Source organism: Panthera leo, chromosome B1, assembly GCF_018350215.1.
Source record: "Panthera leo isolate Ple1 chromosome B1, P.leo_Ple1_pat1.1, whole genome shotgun sequence".
NCBI lineage: Eukaryota > Metazoa > Chordata > Mammalia > Carnivora > Felidae > Panthera > Panthera leo.
Window position 1 is genome coordinate 115,514,378 of NC_056682.1, and position 22,379 is coordinate 115,536,756.

At 37.1% G+C, this 22,379-nt stretch overlaps 1 protein-coding gene and 1 non-coding gene across 2 annotated transcripts in view; one reads left to right on the forward strand and one right to left on the reverse strand.

Annotated features, from left to right (window-relative positions):
• Positions 1–22,379, forward strand: part of DKK2 (dickkopf WNT signaling pathway inhibitor 2) — a 103,003-nt gene that overhangs the window by 37,819 nt on the left and 42,805 nt on the right. The gene's annotated exons all lie outside the window — the stretch shown is intronic.
• LOC122218731 lies at positions 11,794–11,908 on the reverse strand. The gene has a single exon (XR_006202064.1). It is a non-coding gene; the product is annotated as a U5 spliceosomal RNA (small nuclear RNA).

Here is a 22,379-nt window from a genome sequence, read left to right on the forward strand (position 1 = left end):
AGAACCTATTTGAAATGAGAAAGGCAAGTATCATGCCTATTAAAAAGTGTCTGAGTAACTGATTATGCATTCATGCATAATTGGAGACCTGGATACACCTGAGTCTTGGAGAGTTTTCAGAAGAAAAATCAGTATTTAAGCTACCAGGACCTTTATCAAGGATGTTTTGGTTTGTGGACTTAATACATTCCCATCCTCCAATAACTTTTTTTGAATGAAATTTATAAGGAAGCTTTTCAGTTGGCATGGTAAAGGAAAAAATGGACTCTAAAGGAAACTAAGAAATGTAACTCGTGGTTATCTAGACAGCCAATTGGTCCCAGATAACCTTCTTGATACTCTCGGTAATTTGCTATATTTCAGGAGGAATTGAATTGATTTGCATATTGACATGCTATGCATAGTGTGATTGATAAATCACCACTAAAACGTGCAGCACTCAGCTGGTAAAAAGAAAAATCTGAAAATCATTTTACAGGATGAACAAATAATTGAAACTTTTTAACCTGGAAAGGATATCTGGCAATATTTTTAGTGTTGCCGTGGGATGATTGTTTATTCATTCATTCATCCATTCATTCAGCCACTCATTTAACAAACATTTCTTGAGAGCCTACTGTGTGTCAGGCCTGTGCTGGAGTTTAAGACGTAGAAATAGCTAGTGCGATGAGTATAGGTATTCTTTGTAAGTGAAAGGAAGAACTGAGACTAATGCGGAGGCATTACAGATTCAAGCTTGCATTTTTCATAGATTGAATATTTCTAAAAATCAGAGATTTCATAAAAATAATGGGCCATTTTGTGTTATAGAACTTTCTAGGCACGGTCTAAAGGTAAAAATGTGCGAATTTGTAGGGAATATTTAACATATGATAGTTGGTGACACGTTCTATGCTTCCTCTCAACGCAGTGATTTATTTTTAAAATCACATATAATTTAAAATTAGTCAAATTAAAATGAGCTTTTCAGAGTTAATCTTGGCCTAAAGAGAAAGCTAAACTAGGTGTAAGACAGATATTCTTCAGAGAAGCAGGAAGCAAACCTACCAATTGTATTGCTGTCACACCTGCCTAAGAAAGGAGAAAGCCCATATTGTGCAGCTGTTTTTCCCCCTTTCTGCTAGTTTTTAGACTTGCAAAACAAGTCACCAAGGGAACTATGAAAACCTGTTTCCAGCCCATGACCTAGTAATTTTGTGTGTGAGGTTAATCACCAGACATTGCCCTTTCTTTGATGTCTTGGAGTATGAAGGTAGTTGTGGCCTCCAAGATCTGTCAACTTCAACACCCACGTGATTTCATAGTTTACCTTAGAACTTTGGCCTCAAAAGAACTTCATTCAAAAAACTTTCTTTAGAACATACTAAACTTACAGTCTGCTCTCTATGAGAATTGTTCAGTTACTTTTCCTAGAAATAGAATGGAATCCTTATCAGGACATTTGAAACAAGAAATCTCTAAATTTATACTTTTCCCCCCCTACATTTGTAGATCGTGTCTTCCATAACTCAAAACATAGGCAATTTTTAAAATCTGATCTACAGGGGCGCCTGGGTGGCGCAGTCGGTTAAGCGTCCGACTTCAGCCAGGTCACGATCTCATGGTCCGTGAGTTCGAGCCCTGCGTCAGGCTCTGGGCTGATGGCTCGGAGCCTGGAGCCTGTTTCCGATTCTGTGTCTCCCTCTCTCTCTGCCCCTCCCCCGTTCATGCTCTGTCTCTCTCTGTCCCAAAAATAAATAAAAAACGTTGAAAAAAAAATTAAAAAAAAAATAAAATAAAATCTGATCTACAAATTATTGTAGATGGGGCCAGCTTTGCATAGGAACACTCACCACTTAAGAGATCATGTGACTTTGAAGATCCAGAATGACAAATATACTTTGTCTCTGTACATTCTATTTAACTTTCAAGTGAAAGATTTCCAAAGTAGACCTTTTTGGTTTTTAATTCTCCAGGACTACTCCCCACACCCCTTTTAAGATCTCTCAATAATATAGAATTAAGGGTTTGGAACAGATATTCACATGGCTAAGTAAAAATGTAGAAGTAATTTTTTTTTTAAATTTCTCATGACAAAAGGGTGCTTAAAGTTACAGAGAGTCCTGTTCCTCAGTGACCTCATTCTACATGTGAGAATGATATGTTTTCCCTCCAACATTATGTAGGGTTATGAAAATTCATGTTGGTGAATTTATTTTTTGAAGACTCGTCCAGCAAAAAGTGAGTAAGAATAAAATAAATTCTTTCTCTGTATTTTATTTCATGAAAAACAGTAGATCAAACATCCCTTGAGATTTGTATCTAAACTGAAAATGAAAAAAAAAAAAAAAAAAACCGAGACAACAAAGAGGACATTGGTGAAATTTCTGAGATAAAGTTTAATTTCAACTTATACATTCTTATAAGTAGGAAAAATATTTTCAGGAGTCTAATCAATATATTTACAATAATGTCTTTAGTGAGACGAAAATAAAATAAAAGGATTAACAAAAAACTATATATTGTAATTCCTGAATCAATAATTCTGAAAGATATCATTTTAGAAAATGAAATTAGAACTATAATTAATCTTACTATAACATTTAATGTTGTTAAATCCTGGAAACATAAAAAAGGAAATAAATTGGATTATAGGAAATGAATATTTAGGTAATAGTTCTGGTATTATATATAATTAATACTATTAATGGTATTAATATCTATAACAAATAAAACGTACTTTTGATAAAATAATATGCCAGTCTTGAAAATTTTTCTGTAGTAGAATAACAGCATATTTTAGTGCAAAAATGAATGGGGAACTAAGAGCTACCCTTTCCCTAAAGCCCTAAAACCTTTTAGGCAGAGTTGACTGCATGTGCCCATGTGTTGGTCAAACAGGAGCCCTTGTAAGTACTTGCTGTAGGTTCAGATGTGCAAGACAGTCCTCAAAGGGGTTCCAGGACTTCAAAGGAGAGCAGCTGGGGGCCAGATGGGGCCAGCGGTAGCCCGGAAAGAGTTAATTTGGTAGGTTCCCTAGCAAGGTCTTCTTATTTTTCCCTGGTTATTCTCCCATTTACACAAAGAAAGTTATGGCACTGAATTATAAAAGAGAGAAAAACAGGATTGGTCTCTAACCCTCAAATTAGTTTGTATCTGCAATAGCTGGCCCACTCAGAATAACCCACTCTTTGAATTATTTAATTCAGAATTATTATAAACTTTAATTGTGAACTTGCCATTAGGATCATTTGCATGTGTGTGTGTGTGTGTGTGTGTGTGTGCGTGTGTGTGATTGTTTGGAAAGACTTCTTTCTGAAAGAAATGGGTATATGTGTCTAAATCCTGGACTGAAATTGTCTAAGTGGACTTTGAAAAATTATCTTAAGTGAACGTAAGCAAAATTTCGGATGTGTCATGGCCACTCTGGTCTTTGAACGTAGCCAGCAATGCATGGGCATCGCACCGCAAGCTCTGAAAACTTGACTTTTGTCCTTACGAGATCTTAGATGGGTTGGTAACAACTCAGAGATAAAGAAAACTAAGTGGTCCCACTTGGTGAGAAGAGAGGAAGGCATGTGAACTTAATAGTGGAGAGGCTGCTAAATACAGTGTCTGCTGGCAGTTTCCATAAACCACAAAATGCTCTTTAAGTTCTTCAAACCAAATTACCTCAACCACTAGATAAGGTTTCAATGCATGATATTATTATGCCGCAGGCTTTTCTCCCCCTTCCAAGTTAATATCTTTGTTTTGATTTTGGCTGGGGAAGTTCCTTTGTTGGTCAGCCACAACATTTCCATTAACTCACATAAATTCCCCATCTCACGATGCTTGCCAGTTTTCTCCCTGCCCAAACAGGATAGATAACATTAGCAGTGTTGCGTGAAACATCTAAAATTAAAATGATTTTTCCCACAGCTTCCGACCGCTGGATTGTGAATAACTTCGGTATTATTCACAACCTTCCTAATGAAAGCAGTGAACTTGGGAATACTTTTTATTTTAACAAGGAACTAAATCTCCGTGCCTGATATTAGAAATTGTTGATAGGTTTTAAAAAATAAAAGAATACCAGAGTTGCTCCTGAGATTACTTTTGGATCTTGTGAAATCATTTGCCTGCTCTGGTTGCCTGGAGCTGTGGTCACTGAGAGCTTGTATGGCTTCCCACTTCAGCTCCTAACAGCATGGAGTTACCCTGTAGGCCCCATATGCCTAATCCAGCAATCCAATCCGTCCACAATCCAAGTGGCCAACGTATTCACTAAATTTCTACTGGGTGTGAAGCAAATTGGTCCTTGTGGATACTGTGGCAGTGACTACATGGGTAAAGTTAGCTAGTATTTTGTGGCTTAAATAAACTACAGAAATGAATGTATTACTGTGATGCCTAGGAACTTCCATTTATTGAGCATTTTACCAGGTATCAGCCACAGGCCAAGTACTCCACATACATCATCTCTTGAGTTATTGACAAAAAAACAGTGATATGCATATTATTTTTCAAATTTTATGGATTTATAGGTACATCTCCTTTAAACAATCTGCCCATGGGTATATTGTAACCAATAAAAGAGCCAAGATTTAAACAAGACGCCAAAGGCCGTGCTCTGAACCATTACTCCATGCTATTTAATTGAACCCCAGTTAGCCAGCCTTCGGGAAGAATGGAGGAGAATAAACTTCTTTGTACTTGAACTGGTTTCAGATTCAAAAGATCCCAAGAAGAGGTACACACTGGTTCCAATCTTCAAAGCTCCTGAAAAGTCCCCCATTCAGTTTACGGGCAACTCCATTTCTTTCTCAGAGGGACAGGAACACTTGGTGAGGTCTCAGTCAGACATCTTTGTGACAACAATGATAGCAATAAACCCAAAGGGTTTTTGTCTTCTGCCAGGCACTGTTCTAAGTGCTCTCCATGCAATGACTCATTCAGTCTTCACAACAACCCTGTGAGGTAAGTTCTTATGTTCTGGGGGCAGGATGTAGTAGTGGGAGACTTTCCTATTCAAATATATGCATGAAGTGCTACCTACTATATTCTCTTTTTAATGATTCACATTTCACATCAGCCTAGTAAAGTCTCTGAGAAGTTCTGCAATAAAGCAACTTATCTTTGTTTTAGCCAGCATCTCAAATTTATGTATTTTTATTTTATTTTAGAAGGAGAGAGAGCACACAAGTTTGGGAGAGGGGAAGAGGGAAGGAGAGGGAGAATCTGAAGCAGACAGAATGCTCAGCTCAGAGCCCAATGTGGGGCTCCATGTGGGAGCCTCAACGTGGGGCTCTATCCCACGACCCTGGCATCATGACCTGAGCTGAAATCAAGAGTCAGGTGCTTAACTGACTGAACCACCCAGGCACCCCCCCAAATTTACTTTAATATACACTCCCATCTCCACTAACACTTATTAACATCTCATAGAGTGCAGATTGAGGGTTGCTGTTCCAGATCTTCAGTAATAGCCCAAATGCAGAAGCAAACCCTTGGGCAAATGTTCAATGGCCAGGAGGTGGGGAAGAGGCAGCAGATGTGGAGAGATGTTATTCCAGCAATTCTAGAGTCCACAGTAGAGACACTGGGCTCAGATGAGCAAAGTAGCATTTGACATGTCAATCAAAAAGTTGTTTGTCAATGCTGAAAAAAATTAGGAAAAGTTTGGCACTTAACTAACCCAAGGCACTTAACTAACCCCAGAAATAGTAGTATTTCTGCTACTACTTAATGTAAATCTTTCATCTAATAATATGGTGATTTCAGGATTTAGGGCAGACCAGCATTATACATGTAACTGCGGATAACAGGATCAATTTGTTCAAGCTGAGATAATCTTGTTACATTTACCGGTAAGAATTGTTGGTGTTTCATAACCTGCTGCTTATCTTGGAACTCTGAGGAAAGTTTGGCAAGTGACTTAGATTCAAAATCTGGTCACCTTGCTGGCTCCATGGGATCAGTTTAGGGTTTAGTGTTAGGATGGAAACAAAACGGAATGATGCAAGGTTCATGGAAACAAAAGGAGAGAGGCTCCAAGTGGCAAAGGGAGTGAGGGAATTAATTGTCACTGGAGTTCAGGGTTTGGAGCTGAGGATGTTGGTCAAATGGTTATGAGGGCTTTGAAAAGTTAAAGCCCCAATGATGGGTGGAATTTGGAGAAGTACAGATTAGGAAAAGTAGTATTCTGATGTGTATGTGTGTGTGTGTGAGAGAGAGAGAGAGACAGAGAGAGAGAGAGAGACAGAGAGAGAGGGAGAGAAAGAGAGAGAGAGAGACAGGTCAGGCCAAAAAACAAAAAAAAAAACACAAAAAAATCAGTATGGAAGAAAAGCACTGTAGCAAATTGAGCCTGTGTTCTAGGGATTGCAATCACTCGACCTGGCTTCGTGGAAGTGCTTGCATGAAACTTCAGACAAGTAGGTTAAAATAAAGTTATGGGGTTCTTTGAAGGCCAGGCCAAAAGAGAGCCCTTTAGGTTCTTGAGCAGTGGGATGACATAAAAAACAGTGTCTTAGGAAGAATCACCTAGTGGTTCCAGGTGGGGTTACCTGGAAAGAAAGAGAGAAGGCAGAGGGCCATGCAGCTGGCCCAGGTACCAGAGCAGCATGATGAAGACATGTATTCATATTGCAGAGGAATGGAACTAAAAGAAAAGGTTTGAAAGATTTCTGAGTATAAGGGTGAAGACAGCCATGAGAGATCGCAGGTGTACAAACCTGGATGAGTCCTAAAATGGAGGCTGAAATAATTGAATCTGAACCTCACTTTATATGTTACATCAATTTTGTCAACATACTGAATAATTATACTATTAATATATATAAGGTCATTGTTTCATATCAAAAAAGTAACATCTCAATAATTGTAGAATTTCTTTTCACAAAGGAAGTTTCCTAATCCATTGCAAAAAAAAGAAATGTGCTCTCTGATAATTTGTGAGGCCACATTACTGTTTTACCCAAGTGTTTATGCACCATGGGTTATATTGGAAGGGCATTTTTCTTCTGTATAAATTCTATACTCACATAGGACAAAATTTTTTAATCTAGAAAAGAATCTGAGGCCTTTCCTATTTAGCATCCTACCTTCAAAGTCTGTGCTACAGATTTCAGCTTCCTTGTGGTCATTTTCTTCCTATATGTGCAGAAGGAAAAAAAAAAAAAGGAGACAGCCCTTTTTTAATTTAAGCATTGGATACATTTTCCCCTTCTTTCTGATCCCTCATCAACCCATTCAGTGCCCTGGGAGGCAGACCTGCAAGAAGTGTGTCATGGGCACCCTTGCCTGTGGTTCCCAGTTGAGTTTGACCATCAGAAAGGAGTAGCAGGAGACTGAATGATGGGAGGAGTTTGAGTGGTATGTTGGAAAGAGCCAATGTTGCCAAGTCCGCTTGCAGTGACATCATGTTGTCAGTGTGCAATCAGCCGTGATAGGAGAATTTATACCATGGAAATGAGCAAATATTACAAATCAGGGTTTTCAGTGTTGGAAAATCAGGTTACCAGCATACCACTAGAAGAGTGTGGGTCCAGGTATTTACACTTTTCATTCTTTCTGTTTCCTAGCCATCTAAGTTGACTATGTACCTCAACCAAAGGTGTGTGGAGGGGACTCTCTCCATATAGCAACACTATTCCAGCTTCTGTAACAAGTGCTTCCTCTTCAGGCTTACAAGAAATAATGGTTTCCTGCTCTGCTCACCTCAGACTACTATACCACTTTTTGTTTCTCTAAACCTGCAGCATCCAATATGGTAGCCACTAGCTACATGGGGCTATTGACCACCTGATGGTGTGACTAACATAATAGGATAACTGATGAATTTATTTTATTTGGTTTATATTTATATTTATATTTATTTTTATTTTTATATTTATTTTATATATATATTTATATAATATATATTTATATATTTATATAATATATATATAAATATATAATATATAAATATATATATTTATATTTATATTATATTTATTTGGTTTTTATTTTATTTGGTTGCGATTAACTAATATTAAAATTTTAGAAACAAACAGTATAAAACATTTTTTCATTAAATACAACCTTGTTGTTTTGGTAGGACTTCATTTTACTTGAGACATTATTTGAACTGAGATAGGCTGTAAATATATAATACACACCAGATTTCAAAGACTTCACATGAAAAAAAGAGAAATACATTTAATAACTTCTTTATATTTATTACATATTAAAATAATATTTTGGCTATGTTGGGTTAAACAAAATTTATTATTAAGAATAATTTTACCTGTTTCTGTTCATTTTTTTAATGCGGTTACTAAAAAATTCCAAATAATGCCTTCTACTTTTGGCCTTTTCTTCTCTAAACCTTGCCCACACTACTGAATATAGCCCTTTTTTATTCTTTTCAAATACACGGTTTAAATATACCATCAGTTTCTGACTGTTGGACCCAACTAATACCACCCTGCCACCAAAACAATAAAAAATAAAAGAAAGAAAGAAAGAAAGAAAGAAAGAAAGAAAGAAAGAAAGGATAAAGAAAGAAGGAAAAAAGAAAGAAAATTTTAAAACTCTGTGATTAATTCATTTTATTCTTTATGAGCTAAATTACCACTCTATTTTTTAAATTATTTTAGAGAGAGAGAGAGAGAGAGAACACAAGCAGGAGAGGGGGCCAGAGGGAGAGAGAGGCTGCCTCTCAAACAGGCTCCATGCTTAGTGTGGAGCCTGATGCAGGGCTCGATCCCATGACCCTGGGATCATGACCTGAGCCAAAATCAAGAGTCGCTAAACCAACTGAGCCACCCAGGTGCCCCAGAACTCTGTTTTTTAAAGAGAAACAAGTTTGTTTGGAGGAATATATTTAGTGGGCACTATTAGCTAGGTGACCCTTAGCTTCTAACGATGTTTCCTAAACAATTTTTATGGTGTGGTCTAGTGGAGTAATCCTCAAAAATGTTTCCCAAATGTCAGGAAATATTAATAATGCTGAGTAGCTATCATATGCTAGACAATTTTTGGATAAATTGTTTAATTCAACTCTCTCAACAATCCTGAGAGATAGGACTGTTTTGAGATACCCTCATTTTACCTACCAGGAAACTGAGGCATGGAGAAGTTACTTGCCCACGGTTGGTAAACATGGAGGCCAAAATCAAGCCCAGATTTCTTGATCTTTATAGCCCAGGATCACTCTAGCACACCAAATAAGAGTTACTCCTTACTCTACGGCATCTTAAAATTTAGAGGGGCAAGTTGTTGATTATACTAGATCTTGATCTTTAAGCTTTCCTTGCAATGTAGATGGTCTTTAGCCTCCTTTTCCCTCTTACCCAACCTCGCAGACCACATTGCATTTCTCTTGCCCCAAGGGGAACTATTTTCAAACAGCCCTAGGAAAGACCATAGCTCACAATACTTCCATGAAAAGTTGCGTCTAGGGGTGGCTTGTCAGGTCACTTGCAGGAAGGAAGAGCCAGAGGTTTGGTGAAATAAATCAGGCCAATTTGCATTCTGCTCAGTCCAGCCCCATCCCCAGCCACTATCTCATCCCCTCTTGCTCTTGATCGTTAATCAGAGTCCTATGTGGACCCTTAGTCTTGCTTCCCTTTGATGACAATGGAAAAGCGTGTAACAGAGGCTCAGAGATGGAAACTGTGCCCAAGTCACAAAAGAGACAAAGGTCTTCCATTTGGGGTTGAAGATGTCACAGTGCTGCCTCCTGTTCATATTTTCAGTCTATGCATAATTTGATCCTCCTGCACTGACTCCAACTTACAGTGTAATTCTTATTGGGAGTTTTAAAGTGATGTTTACACACATGTTAGCACTTGTTGCCCTGGACTTCACGTATCCTCCCTTGCTAAATGGGTGTGAAATAAAAATATTTTTTTAATGGAGGTAGGGACTGTACTTGAACCCATGTTAATTCCGGAATTGTGCACAGCTGTGTGACATTAAACTCTAAAAAGGAAATTATAGGAGCCTACAGGATCACTGCAAAATTGGTTATGGTTTTGGACTTCTTATTTAGTGCAAGAAATCCTTTGGGTGCATAATAAATACCGACCATCTGATTAAATGTAACAAAGCAAGGGATGCTTCCTCTTCTACCCATTTTACTGTTTAGCCTGATCTAGTATGACTTTGTGACCACCTAGATATCTTCTCATCTAAGCTCTTCTGAAGATGAAAATAGAGGCAATGTTACCTAGGATTAAAAGCTGAGCTAAAATGAGGCAGTTGTGAGTTTAGCCATGTTACTTAAATGCTGCAGGATGGTGGGCTAGCTCCTCTTGACACCCCAATTTCCTTATCTTCAAAAAGAGGGTAGTGTCATATCAGTTAGGGTTCTTCAGGTGCAAGCAACAGAAACCAACTGTTAAGTAACTTACACAAAATATTTTTTAAAAGGGAACTTATTGTTATAATACGAGGTAGCTGAAATAATCCAAGGAAAGAATGAATTAGGCCTCAGAAGAATATGAAGTGATGGAGTGCCAGAGGTCTGGAAAACAACACTTTGTGGGCATTATTAGGGCACCTCGACCAGAATGGGAGAACTCTTACCTAATTTCATCCTTTGGCCTTTCTACTCAAGATGCAAATTCCCAGAAAGAGTCTGCAGGGTCTGGTTGGGGTCCTGCATTCCTTCCTTTGGCCAAGGGAGGGCAGGAGAAAGTAGGGTGTCCTGACCAACAAACTGCAGTAAGAGAGACTGAGTTCTTATATAAAACATCAGGGTGCTGTTACCATGGAAAGAAATGTGGTATTGAGCAAGCAAGAGAAATGAAGTGTCTTTCAGACTCTTGACTTATAGAATCATTATGCCATTCAAATGAGATCATTGACTTAGGTACACACAGTGACAGTACATATAAGTTGTCAATTAAGATGATTTAAAAATTGTTATTAAGAAAGAGTTCATAATCCAGTATACTCTACTAAGAATGATCATGTTTTCAAAGAGCGTATTTTATACACACACACACACAGACACACACACACACAGCAGTCCCTTAGATTTTACTAATGGGACATTGTAGCAATTTGCTATCTAACTAGATGGAGATACAGGGAAAACAAAATAAGTAGTAATTATATCCTAAATAGTTAGCATGCAATTATTTAATTAAAAAATCTGTCTTTGCTATTTCAAACACAAGCCAACAATAAATCCCACGCCATCTATTTTAGTTATGGTAAATCATAGTCGTATGTGGTCATGATTATGGCTAATTGTGGGATAAAGGATTTAATTTTAGAGTATGAATGAAGTACACTCTTGTTGACATTTATGCATGACAGTCTGAGAACAATAGGGGAAGAGCTAACAGCTATGTGATATAAATTCCCCAACAGGGAGAATAATAAAGAACATTTGAATCAATAATTCTGATTCTTAATGATGGTGCTGATGATTCTGGAAGCTTGAACTCTCCATATTTAGAATATACCAGCTGCTTCAAATTAGAGAGACTGTAGACTCTTCTGACACGGGTTCATTGTTGTGTGTGTGTGTGTGTGTGTGTGTATGTGAATTAGTCTCACTGATATGTGCAAACAGAAAATCTAGAATACTTGCTTTCCTGAAATAGTTTATGGAGGAATATATTCTGTGGTACATTGCTATGCCATACTAAGATTGATAATGTGCATTGAAATTTGTAACTTTTGAAAGAACCTTAAGAGAGAATCTAGTAACATTTGGCCTCAAATTGCTTGGGACTGCATGACATCAGGAACTTAAAAGGAACCAACTCTGATTTTTTTTTATTTAAACTTCTGCTTTCACTTCACAACAATGTCTCCCATTAAAACTAAACAATTAGCGCTGTCAAAGCAAGGCCTCAAACAATTAACATAAGACTCAAAGTTATTTCCCTCATCATAAATCTTCAGTAACAGGCAAAATATGTATACAATATGAAGAGGAACAGAGTATGCCCTCTGCTTCCATAACACATCCCCATTAAGAAAAACTCATCTACACTGACAGTAGGTATTTAGTGTCACAATATAGCTCCTGCAAAAACTTTTCAGGGAATTCTGTAAATAAATATGAGTTGAAAGAAATTTAAAATAGTACCATTTTATAATTGTACTGTGTGCAATACACTGCGGGTATTAAACTGAATCTGAGTCACCACCCTTTCCATTATGGGAAGTTCTTAAAATTCACACAGTGCCTCCATTAGGGGGTGAAGGGGAGGAGACTTAGCTAACGGCTCAGGTTGTGTCCCCATCAGAGACTCAGGTTGAATTTGTATATTTGTATATCTGACTGAGATTTCTTTCCTTCCTTCCATCCTCCTTGCCACTCTCCCTTTCTCTCTCTCTCCCTCTCTCTTTTCTTTCTTTCTTTTGGTTAAACATGATATTGTAGAATCACATGCAATTGTAATAAGTGACATAGAGAGATCCAGTGGACCTTTTGCCAAGTATCCCCCAGTGGTAACATCTTGCAGAAGTATAGTGCAATACAACCAGGGTTTGACATTGATGTGAGTCAAGATACCAAACATTTCCATTCTGCAATTATCTATCATGTTGCCTTTTATAGTCCCGGATACTTCTCTCCTGCCCTAATTTTGTCACTTTACGAATGTTTCATAAACAGGGGCACCTGAGTGGCTCAGTCAGTTAAGTGTCCAGCTTCAGCTCAGGTCATGATCTCCGGGTTCACGAGTTTGGCCCTGCATTGGGCTCTGTGCTGACAGCTCAGGGCCTGGAGCCTACTTCGTATTCTATGTCTCCCTCTCTCTCTCTCTCTGCTCCTCCCCCACTAGTTCTCTCTCTCTCTTTCTCTCTCTCTCTCTCAAAAATAAATAAAACGTTTAAACAAAAAAGAATGTTCCTTAAATGGATTCATGCACTATATAATATTTGGGGACTGGCTTTTCTGACTCAACATAATTCTCTGGAACTTCATTAAGAAGCTGTTGTGTGTATTAATAGTTTATATTTTCATTGCTGGGTAATAGTTCATGGTATGGAATACCAGTTTGTTTAACAATTTACCCGTTGAAAGACATCTGGGTTTGTTTCCCATTTTTGTCAATTAAGAATAAATCTGCTTGGGAATGCAAGCTGGTGCAGCCACTCTGGAAAACAGTATGGAGGTTCCTCAAAAAACTAAAAATAGAACTATCCTACAACCCAGCATTTGCACTACTAGGCATTTATCCAAGGGATACAGGTGTGCTGTTTCGAAGGGACACATGCACCCCCATGTTTATAGCAGCACTATCAACAATAACCAAAGTATGGAAAGAGCCCAAATGTCCATCGATGGATGAATGGATAAGGAAGATGTGGTATATATATATGTGTGTATATATACACATATATATATACATACATATATATGTATATATATATATATATATAATGGAGTATTACTCGGCAATCAAAAAGAATGAAATCTTGCCATTTGCAACTACATGGATGGAACTGGAGAGTATTATGCTAAGTGAAATTAGTCAGAGAAAGACAAAAATTATATGACTTCACTCATATGAGGACTTTAAGAGACAAAACGGATGAACATAAGGGAAGGGAAACAAAAATAATATAAAAACAGGGAGGGGGACAAAACAGAAGAGACTCATAAATATGTAGAACAAACTGAGGGTTACAGGAGGGGTTGTGGGAGCGGGTATGGGCTAAATGGGTAAGGCGCACTAAGGAATTTACTCCTGAAATCATTGTTGCACTATATGCTAACTAATTTGGATGTAAATTTTAAAAAAATAAAAAATAAAACAAGTTAATAAATAAATAAATAAAAGAAAGAAAGATCTCCCGCTGACTAATGAATTAAAATACATAAAATATGATTAAATATGTAGGTCATTAAGGTTCTTTAAAAAAAAAAAAAACAAGAGACAATACAAAGGGGGAAAAGAAAGGTCGTTGTTTACCTTTGGAAGATGCAAGGTCACCAATTCATTATTTTGAAAGCTGGTTAATACAGAATGAATTTATCCACCTGTTCTTGTACCAACGGAATCCCAGGGTAACCAAATATGTCTTGAGAAGTTTCTCCTCATAATTATGTTCTAACTTGTTAAGTGAAAGAGATATAATTAGAATACTACCATTTTGCAGTCCTTAATGAGTTGATGGATTTAGATAATTAATACATGTTTGAGAGGCATCAATGCTTCCTCATGGAAATACATAAAACTACCTCTGAAGTATTTTTGCAAGGAAATATAATCTAAATATGATTAGGTCGATAGGTCTAAACTCCCAGGTTTCAGGAAATACAAGAGTCAGAGAGATTCTTGTTGTATGATTCCACAGCAAAATTCAAAATGTCATGAACTCAAACAAATGACTGTTTCTTTAACATATAAATTGTAAAGGAAATAAAAATAATCATTTAAAATTGAGAGACATAAAAAACATATCTACCAATTACAATATGTGAAATCTTTTGGTCTTTTGATTTGAACAACTTGAGACAACTGGCAATATTTGAACATGAACTGTGGAGTTTGCTAATATTAAGAAGTTTAGTTTTTTAGTGTGGTAATGGTATTATTGTTTTTAAGACTCTGTCTTTTAGGTATATGTAGTGACTATTTCTGGATAAAATTATATGCGGACCGGGATTTGCTTCAAAATGAAATCTAGAAAGATAAGTATGGATATAGATGAAACAAAATGGTCCTTAAATTGATAATTATTGAGTCTGGGTTAACAGGCATATGGCATTAAATTATATTCTTTTTATATATATACCATAATTTTATTTAAAATTATTATGTGTTATATAATATACATTATAATTTTATATAATCTCTTTGTATTAGATAGTCTTTATAATAAAATATTTTAATTAAAATATGAAAAAAAGAATAAAGCTGCTACAGATACTTGCATACAAATGTTTACAGCAACTTTATTTCCAATACCCAAGAGGTACAAACAACTCAAATGTACACCAACATATAAATGGGTAAACAAAATGTAGTACATGCATAGCATAAAATATTATTCAGCCTTAAAAAAGAGTGAAATTCTGATACAGGCTACATCATGGATGAACCTTGAAAACATTATGCTATATGAAATGAGCCAGAAACAATAGGACACGTAGTGTATGATTCCACTTACAGGATTACCTAAAATAGGCAAATTCCTAGAGAGAAAAAGGAGAGTAGAGGTTACCAGGGATTGAAGGGGAGAGGAAGATGGGGAGTTCTTGTTTAATGTGAATGGAGTTACTATTTGGGATGATGAAAAAATTCTGGAAATGGATAGTGGCAATGGTTGCACAATACTGCGAATGTACTTTATGTCACTGAACTACACACTTAAACATGATTCAAATGGTAAAATTTTATCACACTTGCTGTGTAAGCACTTGTACCCAGGTTTTTGTATAAGCAGAAGTCTTCATTTCTCTGAAATAAAAGCCCGGGAGTATAATTGCTGGGTCATATGACAGTTGCATTTTTATCTTTTAAAGACATTGCTAAACTATTTTCCTGAGTACCGTGCCATTTAAATTCCCATCACCAATGTGTGAGTGATCCATTTTCTCTGCATCTTCACCAATATTTGGTACTGTCACTAATTTTTAAAAAAAATTTTAGCCATTCTGATAGGTGTGTGCTGATATCTCGTTATTTTTTTTTTAATTTTTTTAACGTTTATTTGTTTTTGAGAGACAGAGACACAGCGCAAGTGGGGGAGGGGCAGAGAGAGAGAGGGAGACACAGAATCCAAAGCAGCCTTCAGGCTCTGAGCTGTCAGCACAGAGCCACACGCGGGGCTCAGACTCACAAACAGTGAGATCATGACCCACGCTGAATTCGGACACTTAACTGACTGAGCCACCCAGGCACCCAGCTCATTGTGGTTTTAATTTACAATTCCCTAAGAACTAAAGATGTTGAATATCTTTTCAGATGCATTCTGTCATCTGTATGTTTTCCTAGGTGAAATGCCTCTTCATGTCTTTTGCCTACTCTCAAATCGAATTGTTTGCCTGTTTATTATTGAGTTTTAAGAGTTCTTTTAAAAAAATCTTTTTTTTAATGTTTATTCATTTTTGAGAGAGAGACAGAGAGACAGAGAGTGAGCAGAAGAGGGAAACACAGAACTCTAAGTGGGTTCCAGACTCTGAACTGTCATCACAGAGCCCGACGCCGAACTTGAACCCAGGAACCCTGAGATCATGACCTGAGCCAAAGTCGGATGCTTAACCGACTGAGCCACTCAGGCGCCCCTGGAGAGTTCTTTATATACTCTGTGTACTAGACCTTTGCCACAGATGTAATTTTCACATTTTCTCCTACTCTGTCACCTGTCTTTGAATTTCATAGAACAGAGTTTTAAAAATTTTGATGATGTCCATTTATCATTTTTTTTCTTTCTGGGAATTATGTTTTGGTCAAGTCTAAGAACTCTTTGCCTAGTCCTAGATCTCAAAGATTTCTCCTGCTTCTGTTTTTCTTAGAAGTTTTATAGTTTTATAATTACATTGAAATCTGTGATTCATTTTGAGTTAAATTTTGTATAAGGTGGAGGGGTTCCTGGTGGCTCAGTCTGTTAAGTGTCCGATTTCAGCTCAGGTCATGACCTCATGGCTTGTGGGTTCAAGCCCCATGTTGGGCTGTGCTGACAGCTCAGAGCCTGGAGCCTGCTTGGGATTCTGTGTCTCCCTCTCTCTCTTCCCCTTCCTGCTTATAACCTGTCTCTCTCTTTCAAAAGTAAGTAAACATTAATTTTTTTTTTAATTTTGTATAAGGTGTGAGATTTTGGTCAAGGCTATTATTTTTCCCCCCATGGATATCCAATTGCTTTGTACCACTTATTGAAAACACTATCCTTTCTCCATTGAATTTTTTTGATTGCCCAAAAATGATTCTCTTTCCTCCCATCCTCCTTTCTTTTTGGCTACTGCTTAACATACTCTACATAATCTCATTGTGGCTGGCTTTTCTTTGTGTAGACTAAGGTTTTGGCACCTTTATGCTATGAAGTTGGATGCTCAACATGTACATGGAAGGCATAAATTTACATTTTCTTCCATATTTACAAAATAACCACACCAGCATATTACTGGTCCAGTTATATACTTTCGTAGTTGTCATGTTTATTAATGTGCAAAAGAGAGAAGGAAACAAATAGTACATTTTAGTCCTCCCTTTGTTATACAATGTACCCGGTGTCAACAGCACCAATTAGTCTTGGTTTATTCCTGTTCTGCCATATTAGGAAGCCCAGAAACTAGGGAATGAGGCACAGGAGACTTTCCAGTCAACAAAAGTGGTGATGAGAACAGGAACATATGCGAACAGATCCTGTACCTTCCACTGTCCTTCTCTCTCTTCCTCCCTGAACAAAGTAGTCAGATCTTCACTTTTGAATAAGGTTTTGAATATTTATTGTGTAGGTTGTAATATAAGAATTACAAAATGTGCCATTAGAGTGATATTTGTGTTGAAATTGTTGATAATAATTCATTGATTTGCCCCGTATTTATTGAGTATATCAAAATTGCCCTAATTGCTGTTATAACCCCAAAGAAAAAAAAATTGTAAGTTTTGGTGTCCAAGAATTTATAATTTACCTGAAGACATGAGAATATACCTAAAACATAAATATGTTAAATATGTGCCATATAAAGGGAATGAATGATAAATGATGGTTAAAAACAAAAATAGTTCAGTGAAGAGGAAAAGTCTCTTTGGTTGGGAATGGATGTGGGAAAGTATCACTGAGCAATGAAGATGGGCTTTGCAGTAAACTTCAAAGTGGAGACAGGATTTCAGATAAAGACCATGAAGGATGCAAAGGACAGTGAAGATGATTACCCTAACAAAGATTTGGTGTCAAGAAAACTGGGCTCCTCTGTTTGGGGGATGATAGACCAGTTTTGACATTTTGGTTCAAAAAGTAGGAGATTCAAATACAAAGGGAATAAATGCATGGTAACACAATTTGAATGCAGTGGAAAGATGCCTATTTGTACCTGGACCCTATACTCACAACACTTCCCAAAAACCTTTAAAGATTTAGGCTTTAAATAGGATGGAAGAATGTTTTCATTTGTGTAATTGCTTTTTAAGATTTTAGACTGAATAATGGATAAAATGTAGTGGTTGATAAGAAAAATCTTTATTTTCCCAATAAAAGTAAAAATATTTGTTTGCATAATTTGTCAGCATGAAATCACAATAATTTTGTTGCTAATTCAGTTCACTTTTGAAAAAATTCAGGCCAGGGACACCTGGGTGGCTCCATCGGCTAAGTGTCCAACTTTGGCTCAGGTCACGATCTCTGGATTGGTGAGTTTGAGCCCCCAGTCCAGGCTCTGTGCTGACAGTTCCTTTGCTATACTCTGATTCTATCCATTTCCCCCATATAGGCTGACTGATAACAGCAGAGTCAATCAACACTTTAAATAATTTTTTTAATATGAAATTTATTGTCAAATTGGTTTCTATACAACACCCAGTGCTCATCCCAAAAGGTGCCCTCCTCGATACCCATCACCCACCCACCCCTCCCTCCCACCCCCATCAACTCTCAGTTTGTTCTCAGTTTTTTTAAAAATTTTTTTTAACGTTTATTTATTTTTGAGACAGAGAGAGACAGAGCATGAACGGGGGAGGGGCAGAGAGAGAGGGAGACACAGAATCCGAAACAGGCTCCAGGCTCTGAGCTGTCAGCACAGAGCCCGACGCGGGGCTCGAACCCACGGACCGTGAGATCATGACTTGAGCCGAAGTTGGATGCTTAACCGACCAAGCCACCCAGGCACCCCATGTTCTCAGTTTTTAAGAGTCTCTTATGCTTTGGCTGTCTCCCACTCTAACCTTTTTTTTTTTCTTCCCCTCCCCCATGGTCTTCTGTTAAGTTTCTCAGGATCCACATAAGAGTGAAAACATATGGTATCTGTCTTTCTCTGTATGACTTATTTCACTTAACATAACACTCTCCAGTTCCATCCACGTTGCTACAAAAGGCCATATTTCATTATTTCTCATTGCCACATAGTATTCCATTGTGTATATAAACCACAATTTCTTTATTCATTTAAATAATTTTTCAATTATTATATGCTGCATTGGCAAAATTATGAGCAGATATTTTTCACACAATTGTGATTTCAATTGAGCAACATGTACAGGACTTGGAGTCCTGACCTGGATTGAATTCTTGTTCATGTCACTTGTCATCTTTGAGTGGGGAGATAACAATAGCATTTTCCTCATATTGTTGTGATAAGGATAAAATGAAACCATGTATGTGTGTGTTTTTTTTCCAGAAAATTGGTAGACTGTTAATTTAATAATATTAGATAATAAACTTCATGATGGTCTGGACTACCTCTCATATATCTTAGGATTTTCCAAGTGCCCTGTGTACTACCTGGCATGTAGCACCTCGTTATTTTTGGTAGCATTATTGAAAATAGCAACAGTACCACAGCACATTTATTTGCCTTTACGCATAGAATCTGTTTAACAAGCTTGTTGATGGATAAATAAATGTCCTATGAACTTATTTACAAAGAATTTAGCATAGAGTTATCTTATTTAATCACAGTCAATCATCTAGAATAGAAAAGTCAAATTCGGGGGGGCCTGGGTGGCTCAGTTGGTTAAGCGGCCAACTTCCGCTCAGGTCACGATCTCGCGGTCCGTGAGTTCGAGCCCCGCGTCGGGCTCTGTGCCGACAGCTCAGAGCCTGGAGCCTGTTTTGGATTCTGTGTCTCCCTCTCTCTGACCCTCCCCCGTTCATGCTCTGTCTCTCTCTGTCTCAAAAATAAATAAACGTTAAAAAAAAAGTCAAATTCCTTGTGTCCAAAATTATGACTTGTTATACTTGTTATACTTCTGATATGATATATCGTGTAATGCTGAGTAAAAGTCAAATTACATTTCATCCATTGGCTTCACTTTGTGTTTAAGCAGATGTCATGCATTATTTAATAGGATATAACATGCAGAAAAGTTAAAAAGTTTAAGCTTAGAAGGTTCAAGCCTAAACATTTAAACTTACTTTGTGATAACATATAGACAGGTATAATGTTTATATATGTGCACATAACTATGTCTTGAGGTATATATCTATATATGTAAATGTGTAGATGTATAGGTACTGTAGATACACAACCATATAGTCTAAGTTGAAATGAATCCTAGTGCCTCAGAATGTGCTGAGTTTCAAATCACATTGAAACAAAATGAACATGTGTAGCTGTACAGCAATGGTCATGCTAAAATTAAAACTATTTCAGAGTTCATATAGCATTCCAGATGAGAGAAGCTTTCTTTAATATAGACTGGTGTAGCAGAAACCAAAATACATGCAGCAGAATGAAATTTTATGTGTAGGTCTGTGGATGTGTGATTTAAGATTTATGATAATAAATTAAAGTGACTTTTTTTATGAATTATCCCCTTATGAATCTATTTGACCATTTATCAAAGTCTTACATGGTTAAATGTCAAGGTTTAGCAAACAAACAAACAAACATCTGGATACTATGATGGATGAGAAAGACAGAAGTGCATCTGTGCACAAGTACGGTGAGTGTAAGTTGGTAGTAAGGCTGGGAATAGCACAGCATTAGCTGAGTGTGTGACACACTTAACAGAACAGATCCTGAACACGTGCGAGCCCTTATGGTTTTGGTCAGCAACACTGTCCAACCACGACATGGGGCCCCTTCTAGGATAAGTCACGAGTGTGTAATTTACCATGGAGTGGCCTATTTATGGTGCACAGGAGGATACCTTGCTGGTTTTTTTTTTCCACAGTCATTAAATCTTACCAGCAGTTAGAATCCATGATACTGTACAACTTTGCACAAGATGACAGCGTGCTTCCTACAGTCTTCCTGTCTTTGAAGAAAACAGTATTAAGCAGTCTGACCAGAACTTGAGGAATGAGAAAAATGTGACTTTTTGAGCCAGATGAACTTGCCCTCACATCCTGGCTCTTTATTTAATTTTTTTTGGCCCACTTTTTAGTTGTCTTTTTTTTTTTTTCACAACAGAGAAATCAGTATGTGCCTTTCATGGGCACTTTGAGTATTAAGTGCGATAATGGATGCAAATATACAATATAATGCCCAATGTCTATTAGGTGGTCATACTCCGTCATTGTCCAACACCCTATCTCCTCTGCATTTCCTATCATCCACGGGTAAATTAAGAAAAAAATCTTAGAGTTTTATAGTTTCTGAAATTAGAACCTTTACATGTTTTCTTATGGAAAATTGATGCTAATTCATACAAGAAGAATGCGATAGCTTCTCTTATATCAGTACCTATAAAACAAGCCAGCAATGTTCTAGGAACTTTATATATGTTAATATTTGAGTACATGTATTAATAAATAGCTCATCCAGTAGATATTATTATAAGTATTTTGCAGATGCTCAAAATAATCATGAGGAAAAAGTACCAACTTATTTATGTTGGCTTTATAACAAGAATGCAAGCTCTGTTGGAAGAAGACTTGTTTGCCCTACTTATATTTTAAGGCACTTTGCTTTTCACTTAATAGGCAGTCAAGAAACATGAATTGATTGCTTCTTCTTGAAAAGCTTCATTGCTAAATCTAGAAGGATGGCTTTATAGAAACTGTTTCTCTGATCCAAGTACAAATCAAGAAGCGTTACATAGTAAAGATCTATCTAGGTAGTAAGTGAAAAAGCAGGAGTTTTCCTCTGGAATTTGTGAATCACTTTGATGAATTTTGCTTCTGTGAACTGGTTTGTTCATCAATGTAAAGATGGGGGTGAAAAGGAGAGGGAGGGAAGAAAGAGAGAGAGGGAGGGAGGGAGGGAGGGAGGGAGGGAGGTGACACAATTTTTTAAATTCTCAGGTGTGAGAAATTACTAGTGAATTATCCTTGAAGTGATCAGATTGCATTTCAGGAGGTTGCACTGAAAAGGGTATATTGCAAAAAAATTATTATAGCATTACCAGCCTGAGGCACTTACTTCTTTGTACCTATTAACTAGCATCACAAATGAACGGACACTCCATCACAATAGATTTAGAGTACTGAAGAAAGTAGTCTCAGGTTGCTACATCTGGATTTTTTTCAAGGGTGGAAAATAAAATAATGAGGATACCAACCGGGCCACCCACTGCAAAATGTGGGTGACCAAATGAGCCAACAGAACCTCTAATGAGTATTTACTCCAAGGGACTCTGCATGTAAACTACTTCCAGACTGATGTGGTGCCAAGCTTCAAGGATTAAGTCTTTCAATGGCTTTTGTTGATCAGCGGCCACAGCATCTAGGAACAAAGGAGGGGTCTCCTTATTAAGCATATCAAGAATATTACTTTCAGACAAGAATAATGCAAAGAATGGATCAAAGAACACTATAAAATAGATGGAAGACGGTAGAAATAAGTAATAACAGCATCATTC